Below are 17869 nucleotides of genomic sequence, written 5' to 3'. Positions count from 1 at the left end.
GATTACAGAGGAGGTTTTGGGCGGGGTTCTTCCTTTGTTTCTCCCATGAATCTCAGAGGCTTGATCCAGTACACAAAGCCCACCCCTTCCCCCTTTGATCCTTTGTTTACATAATAGATTATACCCTAAATTATTCATTAATTGAGCATGTCCAAAGATATGAATCAACAATCCAACTGTAAATATCTGTATGGTGCAAATTTTCATTTTTTCACAAATGCATAATAGCGAATAGATTTACCTTAAATTATTCAACGTCCAAAGATATCAATCAACAATCCAACTGTATAGGTATATCTGTGATGTTTACTGGTGCAAATTTTAATTTTTCACAAACGCAGAATTGTTGTCAGGGTTTATCAGGAAGAGTTGGGGCAATGTACGCGACTAGGGTGATTGAACCAATATCTCTTCAAGAAAAATTCAACAATTCTAATTTAATAATCTTATCGGCCTCTCTTTGTACCTTTTGGGACAATTGCTAGTTATATATAAAAATGTTTAAGGGTTTTGATAGATGGTGATCAACTATTCTGTTAAGGTAATTTTTTATATGAATGACCAGTTCAATTTCTAGCTTGGATTTTGGATAAATGGTGATCAGGTGTTTTGTTAAGACACTCTTTGATGTGAAGTGACCATTCAATTCCTCATATTGTAGTGACATCTTGGACATGATGAAGATATAGTCTTGTGAAGCTTACACAAAAAAATTATATTAAACATGATGAAGATCTAACATTGCGAAACTTTAAAAAAAAATTACATATAAAAATGAATATACATGTAAATTTTTATTAATTAAAAAATTGTATTTTTATAATTAATTTAATATAATATTGTCTCAATATTAATTATAAACAAAATATACTCTAATATAATTAAAGTATAATAAATATATATTAACTTTATATTTATATATGAATAGAGAACCACTTATAATAAAAAAAAAAATATTTTATTAATAAGTGTTTTCAATTTTTCTTATAAGAAAGTTTATAATTCATACCATAATCAATAAAGATTTGATATATATTATTTTTGAAATATTGATATTAAAAAAATTATTTCAATTTATATGTTAAATAAATTATGTCATTTTAATATAGATAATTTTATATATAAAAATAATATAATTAAAAGTAAAATTTGTGTAATTTTTTTGCATGGTAAATTATTCAACACTAATTGAAAAATTAATACCAAAGAAGCCTCCAAACAAGTAGCTCGACATCGAAATTAAATTATCCGAGCACCAACTGAAAATCTAGCAGTACCTTGATTTTTCAGTAGAAGAAAATGATTTTTTTATTAAAAAAAGAGAGTACATACAACATAGTTCATTTTCTGTGCAGACTATTTGATCCACAAAGGGCTCAAATGAGAAATAAAAACTTAGATTTTCTAGTTTTTCATACTTGTCGTTTTCCTATCTCAAACATCATGATGTATTAACAATGATTTTTTATCTAATTCAGAATGAAGTCACAAATAGCCGATTCAAAAAACTATCAATGTCCACAAAAAACAAAAAGAGACGATTAAGAGCTCATATATGATATTAATGCTTCTTACATTGAACAAAGAACCTTGGACAAAAGCCACATAATATATCACACCCAGTGCATTTGCTATTCCTACCTTGGACACAATCTCTGCAATCGAAATACTACTCTTCTACATTGTGCTCTTCTTTGTAGATGTGTCTGGAAGATATATGTTGAAAACGTTTTCTAGAGAATGAATGTAACACATCCAATTTGATAGCATATGTGGCTAAAGATGTGAATGACCATTAACCCAATCAATGGTGTCTTTTGAATCCCCATACACGTAAATAGTCAATACCCAACCATTTGGCACAGATGAGAACGCCCCAAAGTGCAATTATTTTTGGTAAGCTATTTGAACATATTCCTACTTCCCACCAGAAATAATAATATCTACCTGGTTCTATGAAAATGTATGCACCACAACTGCACAACCTTTGTGAACATGCACCATCAAAGAAACTCACTGAGAATTTCTTCCATATATCCCTTTTGTTGATCGTTTTCTTTTCCTGTATCTTCATCTGAGGTCTAATCTCTAAATAATATGCCACTATCTTGATCATGATGCTTCTAACAACAGCCTCTTTCTATGAAAAAATATTACAGTTTCTGCATCTCCATATGCCCCATATAATGTAAAAGGGCAAAGAACAATGTTCATTATGTGTCCCAAACCAATATTTAAGACAATCCTCCAATGAAATATTTACCCAAAGCGATGTTATGCAAAGAGAATGTAAAACCCCACTCCATACCATTGTAGCAAAGGGACAATCCAGGAATAAATGTCTCACTTCATTTGCAACATTCATACATAAAGAGAATAAACTAGGGCCAATGAACCCCCTATGAAAAAGATTATCCCATGTAAGAATTTTGTTGTGGAGGGACAACCAACAAAAACACTTTAATCTCTTTGTGATCTTCGAAGGTCAAGGTTTTTGGAACCATAACCTATAAACTAGTGAATTTCATGTCAAAGACAGACTATAATAAATCTCCTTAGCCACAATCTGACCCTTTTTTATCTGACCATCCCATATCAACTTATCCACCTGCCTGGAAATTGTTATACCCGTGGCACATAACTTAGAGATGTAATTTACCCATTTCACTCCTAAATATCCTATAAAAACTATCTCATCCACCCTTAGCGACATTCATACACAAAAGGCATAATCTAGGGCTAATGAACTCCATACGCATAAGATTATCCCATGTAAGAATTATGTTGTGCAGGGACAACCAACATAAACACTTTAATCTCTATGGGATCTCCCAAGGCAAGGATTTTTGGAACCATAACCTATAAACTAGTGAATGTGATGTTAAAGACATAGTATAATAAATCTCCTTAGCCACAATCTGACACTTTTTTATTTGACCATCCCATATCAACTTATTGACTTGCTTGGAAACTGTGATACCCGTGGCACATATCTAAGAGATGCAATTTTCCCATTTCACTCCTAAATATTCTATAAAAACTATCTCCTCCACCCTTAGTGATGAATGAAAAATAGTAAAATAATCCTAAACAGTGGAAATATGGTTATGAAAGAAAAAACCTCTTTCATGTAGATGATGAAGAAGAGGAACAAATAATGAGAATTTTCCCTCAAATCCTTTGATGGCGTCTACTCCCACTCTATTCGTTAACCAAACCCAACATCCTAGCGTAGGCCCCTGAAAATCCAATAATGGTTTTTCAACATACTACGCCATATGAAAGAAGAACTACTCTTTTGAACCATGCCTTCCTTAATCTATACTTCATAATCCTAGTAATTCAATTATTTTACTATGATGATTTGCATCCATATGTTATTACGAGATAGCGCTCTCTAAAGACTCTTCATAATCAGGTTTTAGTATCGAGGATGCTCCATTCACCTGCCTCAACCACTCTAACAATGGTCGACATACAAACCAGATGAATTTTCTTGAATTGATTACGACCAGACCAAAAAAATCTTGCCATGGTGGAATCAATCAACTATGGATGGCCTCATTATGCTTAGGATCATTATGGAGGAGTGGAACAATAATGATATTAATCCTCTTTTTCATTTCATTACTTTTAGAAAGGATTTTAACACTACGTCTTCCAATTTTAGGATGATTGAGGGATGGTTGAAAGAGATAAATTGTAATAGAGGCATCGATCAAGGTTATTCCCTATTCGATATCCTTTTTGACATATACATTGATGAGTTAGAAGAGTTTTTGGAGGATTTTGGTTATTCTTGTGGGAATCTTGCAGGTATAGACATCATCTTTGTTCTTTATGCTCATGATATTGTTCCTAATGCAAGGAGTTAGTATGACCCTGGTAAGCATTTAAAAATCCTCAAGAAATTCTTCTTCTATCTAGATATGACCATGAGTGCTAAAAAAATAAAGGTTATGATAAATTAAATCTAAAAACATCGCCTATGATATTTTCATATCACAACAATATCTTAATAGAAATGCCTTCCTGCAAAGTGTTTTTGGAGGATTTTCGTTATTCTTGTAGGTATAGACATCATCTTTGTTCTTTATGCTCATGATATTGTTCATAATGGAAGGAGTCAATATGACCTTGGTAAGCATCTAGAAATCCTCAAGAACTTCTTCTTCTATCTAGATATGAACATTTGTCCTGCAAAAATAAAGGTTATGATAAATTAAATCTAAAAACATACCCTATAATACTTTCATATCACAACAATAACTTAATAGAAATGTCTTCCTACAAATATCTCAAAATCAATCTTCACCACAAGCCCAATTCAAATCATAGCATGTAGAAAAGTATATATGAAAAGTAGAAATCTTATTTCATGCTTGAAAATGATTATAGGTTAGAAATTTGTTATCTGTATTATAACAAAAAGATCCAAGTAATATCTTAACTTTCTTAAAGTATAATCAGCCAATTTTGATTTTAGTGGACCTCTCTCTATATATATAATATTTTTTCACAGCTTTATATATATATGGGATGGTCAGATAAAAAAGGCTCAAATTGTGGCTAAGGAGATTTATTATAGTCTGTCTTTGACATGAAATTCACTAGTTTATAGGTTATGGTTCCAACAACCCTGGCCTTCAAAGATCCCATGGAGATTGAAGTGTTTTTGTTGGTTGTCCCTCCACAACAAAATTCTTACATGGGATAATCTTTTTCATAGGGGGTTCATTGGCCCTAGTTTATGCTCTTTATGTATGAATGTTACAAATGAAGTGAGACATTTATTCCTTGATTATCCCTTTGCTACAATGGTATGGAGTGGGGTTTTACATTCTCTTTGCATAGCATCGCTTTGGGTAAATATTTCGTTGGAGGATTGTCTTAAATATTGGTTTGGGACACATAATGAACATTGTTCTTTGCCCTTTTACATTATATGGGGCATATGGAGATGCAGAAACTGTAATATTTTTGCATAGAAAGGGGCTGCTGTTAGAAGCATCGAGATCAAGAGAGTGGCATATTATTTAGAGATTAGACCTCAGATGAAGATACAGAGAAATAAAACGATCAACAAAAGGGATATATGGAATAAATTCTCAGTCGGTTTCTTTGATGGTGCATGTTAACAAAGCTTGTGTAGTTGTGGTGCATACATTGTCATAGAACCGGGTAGATATTATTATTTCTGGTGGGAAGTAGGAATATGTTCAAATAGCTTACCAAAAATCATTGCACTTTGGGGCATTCTCATCTACGCCAAATGGTTGGGTATTGACTATTTAGGTGTATGAGAATTCAAAAGGCACCAATGTTTGGGTCAATGGTCATTCACATCTTCAACCACATATGCTATCAAATTGGATGTGTCACATTCATTCTCTAGAAAAGGTTTTCAACATATATCTTCGAGACACATCTACAAAGAAGAGCAGAATGTAGAAGAGCAATATCCGATTGCAGACATTTTGTTCCAGACACATCTACAAAGAAGAGCATAATGTAGAAAAGCAATATCCGATTGCAGACATTTTGTCCAATGTAGGAATAGCAAATGCACTCGGTGCGATCTATCTTTTGGCTTTTGTCCAAGGTACTTTGTTCAATGTAAGAAGCATTAATATCACATATGAGCTCTTAGTCATCTCTTCTTGTTTTTTTGTGGACATTGATGGTTTTTTGAATCAGCTATTTGTGACTTTATTCAAAACAAATTCCTAATCTGACGCAGGGCTGACCCTGCAAACCCATAATCAAAAAATAATCTGATTCATATAGAATGCATCTCAGTAAATGCTCAAATCAAATCTTCAGTATCTGGCAAATTTTCAAACCTTTAACATTCACTCTGCGTTGAGCGCTACAATTCAACACTCTTTAACCCATTTAAAAAAAACAGTCTAGATATTTGACTGCCATTAGCTGTTGGTCACACAGTTTCACACCATCCCTTTCTACCTACAAATTCCATTCGATTTCAAGGTTCATTAAATCCAGAACCTTCAACTAATTCAAGTCTATTCTTTTAATTGAAGCCGAGCGCTCCTTCTTCAGACAGATTTATCCAATCTTCAATATTATAGCACCACAGATTCCAGATACTCCTCTTCAAACAAATCGGTTCTCAACAATAAACTGAATTTAAAACTCTGCATAATCTCAGCAACTTGTCCTCTTTTGATGATGCTATCGCTCAAATCCATATCTTCGAGGTTCTTGTCTATTAATCACTGCGCCCTTCAAGTCGACTCAACAAAGCCGATATGCAATTACCCAACTTAAATTCAATTCGACCCTTTTTCTAAGATTATCGATCCTCTTTTTATTTTCCGTCTTCTCCATCATGTGCAATCTTCAATGTGAATTAATCGGCAATCGCAATCACGAGGATTGAATGCCACAGCCCCGTTTGAACCACAGTTCCGATCCATATAATCGCCGACCGGAGATCACATGCAATCTCTCCTGTTCCGATTTGATTACAATTGTCACAGTTCTGATCCTATGAATCGGAAATCAGAGGTTGGAGATCGCCGATCCCATGCCAATTCGATATTACTACAACTTTCACCATTCTAAATTGCTCCACAACTCCAATGCGCACCGATATGATATCAAACACTGTTTAAAGCGATTCAAACTCTGACATATGCCAATTCCACAACGCCGATGTAACTCTCCGTTGCTCCGATCCGATCCAATCGGAAATTGGAAATTAGAGATCGCTGATCTGATGCGATACCGCTTGCCACAGTTCTGATTCGATTCAATTTCAAAACCAGCTTATAACGCTTCGTGTTCGTCCAAAGGGTTCTGTCAATGTTTTGACATTAAATTCTTTGTATTGAGGACTTTTCTATGAACAATCTCGACTATTGTTCGATTCACATCAACACGGAAATTCATATAATTAAATACACACACAGAACCGCGACTATATCAATCAAATCAATACATAGCTCATCCTTGAGAACTCGATTTATCTGTACCAGGATTCTAATTGAAAGAATTTCCATACGCTATGCTTTGGTTCCACCTCATTCAACCATAATTTCAACAGACCTTCAACAGAACGCTCATACAAAACAGTTAAACGTTGTTTTAAATCACCACTGATCTTTTTTGTGATCGATGATCGATCAACAAGCTCGCATTATTAACAAGTTTATAGAAACACACACGCATCGCAATCACTTCAAACAATTACATAGAGAAGAACCCTGTCCAAACTCCACAACTCATCATATAATAATACATTCAATATTTATTAAAATCACAATAAAACAACAGAACAATACTCGACCTTTGGCCCATTACACCATGAATTAGATTTCTGTCAAACAAAAAATCCACACACACCTCCCTGCAAATTTGAGCTTTCGCTCCACACAACAACACCCCCACACTCCAAAAGATCTCCTCGCTCATTACTCTTTCCTCTCATTAATCCTTCGAGTAATTCTGCTAACAAATTGATACATAATCTTCTATTTTTAAAACTCTAACAAAATTCCCTATTTACTAGTTCTCGTGCACACATATTTAACAAATCTTATCTCTAATTTAAAATAAGGCAATCTCATACTTATTTCAATAACAAACTGTTTGAGAAGTTTTATCCTTCTCAGTAATCCCGAATTTGACCAAACAGTTAATGAATTTTATTATGATTAGCCACAACATGTGGACAATCCTCCGCATTGCTGGCTAATGCCGATGCTCCTGCATCAGACTCCCGAAGTTTAAACTAACCATGATCTCCTGATCATGCAATTCTGTTCTATGTCCTCCTGGATCCCATACTTGGTTTGATAGTCTGTCCTTGGTTACTGCTGTTGTTGTTTGTCCCTCAAGTCTTCCGCCTTTGTGCTGTAATTCCTCACTATCTGTTGCTGTCCTTTTCACATATTTTGCTGCTACTTTGCTCACTTTAATTTGCAATTTTCCATTCCCTTCACCTGTACCATTTCTTCCAGCCAATCTTCCTTTCTTCTTTTGTCCTGCATTTGTTTTACTGGAATGCTGTAGTATGAGTTTCCACAACTCATCCAATTCATTGTCCATTTCACTCCTCGTGTGCTGAATACTTTTCTGCTGCAACTGATTGTGTTCTTGAATTAGAACATCATAATCTTTGTGCCAATACATTTCTGAAATGTACAAATGCCTTTTCCCAGGTTCTTCTTCTGGTTTCTCATTCATGACTTCATCATTCCTTGCTTCAAATTCCAGCATACCTTCCATTAATCCGATCTGTTCTTCTTGGTTCAGATTGACTTCACACTGCCCTTTTCCTGCATATAAATCTTCATCAAAATTAATCAACTCAATAAACACAAATGCTTTACCTGGCTTCCTCATCAAAAGATTCGACTTGTACAAATCTGCCATCTCATCTGGAAGTTCTCTCAAAATTTCTACCCCATATTTACTAACTGCATTGTCCGCAATATCTGTCTTTAATCCTCCTTCACTCTAGCTTTCTTCAAGATCAAGGATCTTCAATGACTCAATGTATCCTTTGAATTCAAAAATTCTTTTACCATCCTCCTTGTTCTGCATGTGACTATGAGTAGTCATTTCTTCAACAGTATTCAATAACTGTTTATCTTTCCTCAAGTCAATGTGGCCTGCAAACACACAACAACCTTCAGTTTTCAAAATACAATACCTTCCATTTTCTTTTGATGCTTCAAGCACCAATCCTCCATCATAGATCTTTTGGATTTCAGCGGATCCTTCTTGCGGTGACTTCAAATCAATATGAATTTGTTCTAGTTTCCTAAACTCGTTCATCAGTTTGCCATTCAACCTCCATTGCAATAGCTTCCATTTCACTCTTTTCTTCAGTCTCCATCTGTATCTTCGATCTTCACTTATCTTTCTTTGTACTGCCAGACCAATTTCCGGTTCTTCATTCTGCTGCCAACTTCTATGCTTCTGCAATTTAATGCTTCCGTCAAATTCATTCTCATGTAACTAATCATTCTTTCCAAATTTTTGGTTACTTCCATATTCATCTTGCTGAGTTAATATTTCTGTCTCCTTCATGCGTCTGAGGACATAACTCCTTTGTTGCTCCTGATCTTTCATCTCACCTTCAAATAATCACTGCTCGATTTCTCTAATTTCAACATCATATTTATTAATGCTGTCTTCGACACCTTTTCCTCCATCAGGTTCTGTAAGCTTTGTTTCTCCTTTGGGTTCCTCAAGTAATCTTTCCAAGAATTCTATCTCCTTGTGAAATCTCTCCAGCAGATCATCACAATTTTCATTCTCAGCTTCATTCTTTTCTTGGCAATCCTCTTCAGTTGACCTGTTTCCCACATCATCATATTGCAAGCATCTTTCATCAATTCCATTAAACAAATTCATTGGTTTACCTTTTTGTAGTCCCACTATGGAATTGTCATTAGACTTTTGGCCTATATCAACCTCATTTGACTGTTTTACACCAAACAGGATTTCATCTATGAACTCCTTCTGTTTCAATAGATCAACGCCTTCTTCCTCTAAAAGGGATTCACCATCATACTTTACCTCAAGATCTTCATTCCTGGTTGTGACAACTTCATAAAGTTGTCCATCATCCTCTGCATATCCTGCAAACATACACAAACTATAAGAATCAAAATCACAAGGCTTCATTGCCTCATCTGCTTCCTTTGTCAACATATCTTCGAATTGTTCTGAACTCTGCCAGTAGTCCATGAGATCTTCAGCTGACCTCTCATTATCCTCTTCCCCCAACATTTCACCTTGTTCTGGTCTGCAAATGGAAACCTCCAATTCTACCTCTGCTTCTGTGAGTTTCTCTGATTCCTCTTGAGCACTCAATATCTGCTCAATCTTTCTCAATTCTTCTACTATCTCTAACTTCACTTGTTGATTTCTCCTTTCCCGTAGCCTTTGCCATTTTACTCTTTTCCTCATGGTCCAACCATTCTTCTGGTCTTTAATATTTCTCTATAGCATCTTCATCAATATTCCAATCTGGAAATCTATCTCAGCTTTCTCTCTGTCAAATTCTTCTTGACTCATCCTCATGCCTTTTGCCTTGGCATCCTCCCTTCTGCAGTGGCTTCTCTGTGAACTTCCGCTATGACTATCTGTAGTCATTTTCTACTCCTCTCTTTCCATGAGCTCCTCACACCTCTGCAACAAGCCTCTGCAACAGTAAGTCCTCCTTACTGCAATCTTACCTCACTAAGCCCTCCTCACTTAGTGTTTTGGTAAGCACGATCCCCTATCTGGAATCTTCTCTCTGAGCAACACCTTTGCTCCCTTTAGGCTCTGCAATCTCTCACTTTCTCTTTCGAGAACACTTCAATTGTCCTCTGTCCAATCTCTTGTTGAATTCTACAGGTTCACTACCACTTCTAAGGACTTTCCTTATTCTGCTTTTAAGAACTGATCTGGTTCTTCTCTCACAACTTCTCTTGGTCTGTATTGCTGCAGTCTTCACTCTTTCAACAGAGCGAGGCTCTGATAGTTCTTCTCTCACAACTTCTCTTGATATGTATTGCTGCAGTCTTCACTCTTTCAACAGAGCCAAGCTCTGATACCAAAATTGACGCAGGGCTGCAAACCCAGAATCAAAAAATAATCCGATGCATATAGAATGCATCTCAGTAAATGCTCAAATCAAATCTTCAGTATCTGGCAAATTTTCACACCTTTAACATTCACTCTGCGTTGAGCGCTACAATTCAACACTTTTTAACCCATTTAAAAAAAACAGTCTAGATATTTGACCGCCATTAACTGTTGGTCACACAGTTTCACACCATCCCTTTCTACCTACAAATGCCATTCGATTTCAAGGTTCATTAAATCCAGAACCTTCAACTAATTCAAGTCTATTCTTTTAATTGAAGCCGAGCGCTCCTTCTTCAGACAGATTTATCCAATCTTCAATATTACAGCGCCACAGATTCCAGATACTCCTCTTCAAACAGATCGGTTCTCAACAATAAACCGAATTTAAAAACTCTGCACAATCTCAGCAACTCGTCCTCTTTTGATGATGCTATCGCTCAAATCCATATCTTCGAGGTTCCTGTCTATTAATCACTGCGCCCTTCAAGTCGACTCAACAAAGCCGATATGCAATTACCCAACTTAAATTCAATTCGACCCTTTTTCTAAGATTATCGATCCTCTTTTTATTTTCCGTCTTCTCCATCATGTGCAATCTTCAATGTGAATTAATCGGCAATCGCAATCACGGGGATTGAATGCCACAGCCCCGTTTGAACCACAGTTCCGATCCATATAATCGCCGACCGGAGATCACATGCAATCTCTCCTGTTCCGATTTGATTACAATTGTCACAGTTCCGATCCTATGAATCGGAGGTCGGAGATCGCCGATCCCATGCCAATTCGATATTACTACAAATTTCACCATTCTAAATTGCTCCACAACTCCAATGCGCACCGATATGATATCAAACACTGTTTAAAGCGATTCAAACTCTGACATATGCCAATTCCACAACGCCGATGTAACTCTCCGCTGCTCCGATCCGATCCAATCGGAAATTGGAAATTAGAGATCGCTGATCTGATGCGATACCGCTTGCCACAGTTCTGATTCGATTCAATTTCAAAACCAGCTTGTAACACTTCGTGTTCGTCCAAAGGGTTCTGTCAATGTTTTGACATTAAATACTTTGTATTGAGGACTTTTCTATGAACAATCGCGACTATTGTTCGATTCACATCAACACGGAAATTCATATAATTAAATACACACACAGAACCGCGACTATATCAATCAATTCAATGAGAACTCGATTTATCTGTACCAGGATTCTAATTGAAAGAATTTCCATACGCTATGCTTTGGTTCCACCTCATTCACCCATAATTTCAACAGACCTTCAACAGAACGCTCATACAAAACAGTTAAACGTTGTTTTAAATCACCACCGATCTTTTTCGTGATCGATGGTCGATCAACAAGCTCGCATTATTAACAAGTTTATAGAAACACACACGCATCGCAATCACTTCAAACAATTACATAGAGAAGAACCCTGTCCAAACTCCACAACTCATCGTATAATAATACATTCAATATTTATTAAAATCACAATAAAACAGCAGAACAATCCTCGGCCTTTGGCCCATTACACCATGAATTAGATTTCTGTCAAACAAAAAATCCACACACCCCTCCCTGCAAATTTGAGTTTTCGCTCCACACAACAACACCCCCACACTGCAAAGATCTCCTCGCTCATTACCATTTCATCTCATTAATCCTTCCAGTAATTCTGCTAACAAATTGATACATAATCTTCTATTTTTAAAACTCTAACAGAATTCCCTATTTACTAGTTCTCGTGCACACATATTTAACAAATCTTATCTCTAATTTAAAATAAGGCAATCTCATACTTATTTCAATAATAAACTGTTTGAGAAGTTTTATCCTTCTCAGTAATCCCGAATTCGACCAAACAGTTAATGAACTTTACTGTGATTAGCCACAACATGTGGACAATTCTCCACATTGCTGGCTAATGCCAATGCTCCTGCATCATAATCAGATAAAAAATCATTGTTGATACATCATGATGTTTGAGATAGGAAAAGGACAAGTATGAAAACCTAGAGAATCTAGGTTTTTACTTCTCATTTGAGCCCTCCGTGGATCAAATAGTCTGCACAGAAAAAGAACTATGTTGTATGCACTTCTTCTTTTTGGTTATAAAAAGAAATCATTTTCTCCTACTGAAAAATAAAGGTGCTGCTAGATTTTCAGTTGGTGCTCGGATAATTTAATTTCGATGTCGAACTACTTTTTTGGAGGCTTCTTTGGTGTTAATTTTTCAGTTACTGTTGGATAATTTACCAGGCAAAACAAACTACCTGGTTACGTGGGAGTTACATAGTTCTGCAGTTCAAAAAAAAAAAAAAATCCTAATCTCTTGGAACATGTCAAATATTTATGGCAAAACTTCTCTAAGCTTATAACAGAACTTGATAGCAAAGACTTTTGCGAATGAAATCTAAAATCGCGGCCAATAATCTGTTTTCAGTTATTCAAAATTATGTAAGACACGATGCAAGTACCATCGCGGGACTTAGTGATCATGTCACGGATAACTAATCAACTTTAAAGTTAAATCTACCACGCCATACAATGCGTAATTTCTGAATAAGATGGAACCATTTAAACCATGAAATGTGGCGCGATGATCATAACAATCCATATGTTCAACAGCCAAAATACTTTTGTTAATAGGAGTAATTTACAACGCTTTCTTCGTGGGAATGAAACATGGCAGGCTTTAAAGCCGTCTCTTTTTCCTGTTCATCTCGCAAAGGAGAGAGGTATCTGACGATTTAGCAAGATTTTTGATATTGATCAACAGCTTATTCTCAAATCTCCATATTCTTTTAAGTTAAATTCTAAAAACAGAGTCACGTGATTTCATTTTTGGATTGGTTTTATTCATCGTCATGTCTTCTAGGAAAGTGTTTATGTTCAGAAAAGAAGATCCTCCGGGGAGGACGGCCTTCGTTGCAGACTCTTTGATAATGAGAACGTTCTCTCAACTTCTTCCCTTCCGGTGTTCTCATGATTCTCCTCATAACGTCCTCCACCTCTTCTTTCATGACCACCTTCTGTTCATCTACTTCCACATCCTCAAAAGCCAGGCCGATTTTCCATATTTCCTTGGCGAATCTGCAGTTGAGGAATTGATCGGCAAAATATGGGAATCCCACTACGGAAACGCCCAAGCCCATTGCCTCTAAGATAGAGTTCCATCCACTGTGTGTGAGAAACAATCCCACTGAGGCATGGGCAAGTACTTTCCACTGTGGCACCCACCTCACAAACAGGGCCCGCTCCTTCATTCGTTCTTCAAATCCCTCAGGTAAAATCGCAATCCAACCGAAGAACCCACAAGAAATGTTGTCCGCTGCCTTCGAGTCCTAGCGCCAACTACTCTATCTGTTGCTGAGATTTAACAGCGATGCTGCCAAAGGAAACGTATATAACTGATCCCGGTCGTTGCATATCAAGCAATGTCAGGCAGCTCACTTCCTCCTCCCACAGACTGCCGCACGAATCCCTTCTAAAAAATTTGGAAGAAAAAGAGGTCCTACGGCCAGAGCAGGACAGCCATTCAAAGAGAGTGCTGTTACTGCATCCCTCCCTTCGAGCTCCTCGAACGTGTTCACTAATACGTGGTCGCCATTGATTTGCTTCTGCGATTCACAAAGAATGGCATCGAAGGTAATGTCCATCGGATCCTCGGCGATAAGTCGGCACATCAGGTCGGTTGGCTTCAATGGTGGGATGTTGCCCGGAAGACAAGTGATGAGGTTTTCTTTATTTTTGCCTTCCGACACTGAAGAAGTTCCAAACAAATTGCAGTCATTTTAATGAATATAATTAAACAAAAGCACTCAGGATATATAAGAAGACTGTAAAAGGAAACAAAATATGAACTAGTCTTTTATCTGTCATCCTCAATTTCTTATTGGGCTAAGAGGCTCATCACTATATATCTTTATATAAAATCCGTCCGAAACTCTAAATTGGGAGCACACAATATGTGATCAACCCGAGACATGATGATAAAAATGTCAGTGTTTTTCGAACTGCGATGCAATATAATCGAATTTTCTGGGCTGCTGTAGGGTGATTAAAGCCAACTGAATTACGTGTTAGAACTTATAACTTCGAAGAAGCAACAAGTACATGGAGAGATGGTAGATTGCAAAGTTTTAGACTGCGGAAGGAAAGTTTTAGAAAATGTCAATTTTACTTATTGAAAGTCAGTCGTTTTCGAGGAGTGACCAGAAAAGAAGGTTAACCAACCTAGTATAATGTTATTAAAATTCCTATAAATCATAGGAAACAACGTGTTTATATGTCAACTTTCTTTTCAATCATTGGGACTTTGTACATAATACCATAATGCTATTTGCTTAACAGAGAAAGCAGCCAAAAAAAATAAAAAATTACTTGGATACATTACTTAGCTTCTGCCATAATACATAGGAAAACACCAAATATTTAAGCTAAGTTCTACTAATCACCATTTTTTTTTTCTTATTTTCTGGTTGTTGTCGTGTTTTTTATTTATTCTGGGATAGGAAAACATATTTATTTATCATTTAAATTTGTAAAATAATTTCTTCATTTTGAAGTATATATTTTTCAATTTACAAAAAATAAAAAAAATCATTTATAAGATTAAATTTCATATTACCTATTATTCAAATAAAATAAAATAAAATAAAAATAATATTTTCTTAATTCTTTATTTACATTGAATGAATTTTAAAGAATAAAACCTTTATATATATGAAAATAAATATCCCATTTAATTTTTCAAGTCTATTTCTTTAAATATGATGTCAGATATGTTATGTGGTTTTATGTTTTGTAGCTAAATAGAAAATGCAACTATACAATTAAAATAATTTTTTTCACTCAAAACATTAGCATTATGTGATTCGTTCTCCACATTTCACTAGTTTCAATCCCACTTCTTCACACCTGTGAGCATCACCCGATGCAATGAGTGCTAAGTGAACTATTCAAAAATCATGAGAAATTAGTCAGTTACGACTACCTCTCATGGAAATGGTCATACATTTGAATGACTTACTTAACGCAGTTGAATCCCAAAAATGATATCTAATATAATGCACTGCGTAAATCCCCCATACTAACATTAGCATTAACTTAAACCATAAACAAGTATTTTCTTTAATTGAGCCATCCCCTAGACTAGAACAAGTCACCATATCAACAGTTATATAGATGTTATTGTAAAGCAAAACAATTATTAATTGTATAAAGACAAATGATTACATAAAAATAAGATGGACTATTTTACCTCTAATGTTTAACACTATTAGAAGTAATGTCTTAAAGTATACAAATGATGAAAAAATATGCATAGCTTCTAATAAAAGTTTATGTATATATCAAAACTTTGTGCATGATTGAGGAAATGGAAGAAGTGAAGATAAATTGTGGTAGGTTTAAAGCGTCGTTCTTATTATGATATGTGATTTTATTTACCTATATGGCATGATTTTTTATGAGGACGATATTCTGGGGTGAACCAAAATCCTAATTCCCCAATAAAATTGTTCTTCAGGCCGGTGGGTTATGGACCCACGAAGCCTAATTGAAACTTCTCACAGTCTCAATACCTTATGGGCTAATAAGTCATTCATATTTTCAAGAACTATGCTTTATTCTTGGAACACTGAAAGCCCTCGCCAGAACGAACCAGGTGACGTTCTCGTCGTTCTTCATTCACGCACGAGCTTTCTCTTTGAGGTTATTTGCTGCTGTTACTTTCGTGGCTTTCTTGCTCCACCACGACCAGCCAATCCTCGGGGATTCACCTGCACTGAAAAAGTGGGATTACAGGATCTGTTGTCTTCAAGCGCTTGAATGACCCAGCCCAATTCAAGCTCTCCTCGCACTCACTTCTTGTTCTCTGTTAATATTGTTCTTCCCCACTGTTTTGGCAGTGAAGCCATGCCAACCACATACGTTCGATCATCAATGACATTTCGTGTTTCGTAGACTAGAAACTCTCTGCCGCATAAGATATGGTGATCCGCCATTTTGCTGAATGCCAAGAAAAAGATATCAACGTCTTTCGCCAGATCTGCTTGCAGTCTGCTTCCTTCAACTAAGGTCGGATCCCAAACCTTAGCAGTGTTTACAGTGTTGGCGAGTCCTTCGAAGGCGGAGAGGGCAAAGAGACACCGAAATCCGATCTCCTGGTCTCCATCTCTGCCTGAATACAGCCCTCAATTCTCATCAAAAACAAACCTAAAATCATGCACACTCACATGCTTATTCCGTGGCATTCATATTTTCATTTTCAACTGAAAAGAAAACTAGAAAAAGATTCAAACAAAAACACACAAAGACACAAATTCACAAAGAGGAATTTTCATTATTTACAAACTCAGATTACAGTTTTAAGGCATCTCAGCCTTAATCAAGAATTTCTCCAGCAACTACATCTTTCCCCCTCTCACACGCACAGGGTTTTCTCCTCCCTTTTTCTTGATTCACTCATGAATCCTTAAGTTCTTTATACATACATTCAGTTTTAACTAATTTTTTTAACTAAAATTAGTTCATTAACCGAATCTTGTTCAAGGTTGGCCTGGTTGTCCATGTGTCTCTTTCTCTAAATTTTTTTTCATCAAGGGTTTAGATGCCCCTGCATCAGACCCTCGAGGTACAAAATTTATGACCTCCTGGTCATATGCGCTTTCTTAGCAATTCTACCCACTGTTTCACTTCGTTAGTGTCATGGTCTTCTGTGAGCTGCAACCAAACCTCTGCGATAGCAAGTACTCCATGCTACCAAATGCCCTACCAAGCTTCTCTCCTGAGCTTAGTCCTCTCGGCATCGCCGTGGTTCTCTCCTCTTGAACCCATTGACCACTCCTTCTCCAGGTTTGCTGCAATCTTCTCACCTTCAAAAAAAAAATTTAAAAAAAATTACAAGCTTACAAATCTTCAACAAATTGTACCTCTTTTTTCTTCGCATGCAAAAACTCCTTTCCGTAGGAAATATTTTCCCACTCTGATACCACTTGATGAGGACGAGATTCTGGGGTGAACCAAAATCCCAATTCCCCAATAAAATTGTTCTTCGGGCCTGTGGGTTATGGGCCCACGAATCCTAATTGAAACTTCTCACAGTCTCAATTTATTTATGGGCTAATAAGTCATTCATCTTTTCAAGAACTATGCTTTGTTCTTGGAACACTGAAAGCCCTCGCCAGAACAAACCAGGTAACATTCTCGTTGTTCTTCATCCATGCACAAGCTTTCTCTTTGAGGTTA

The sequence above is a fragment of the Pinus tabuliformis genome, chromosome 3_1, assembly GCF_031772625.1.
Source record: "Pinus tabuliformis cultivar Carrire ecotype Pingquan chromosome 3_1, CPIR1, whole genome shotgun sequence".
Taxonomy (NCBI): Eukaryota; Viridiplantae; Streptophyta; class Pinopsida; order Pinales; family Pinaceae; genus Pinus; species Pinus tabuliformis.
This window is presented reverse-complemented; position numbering follows the sequence as displayed.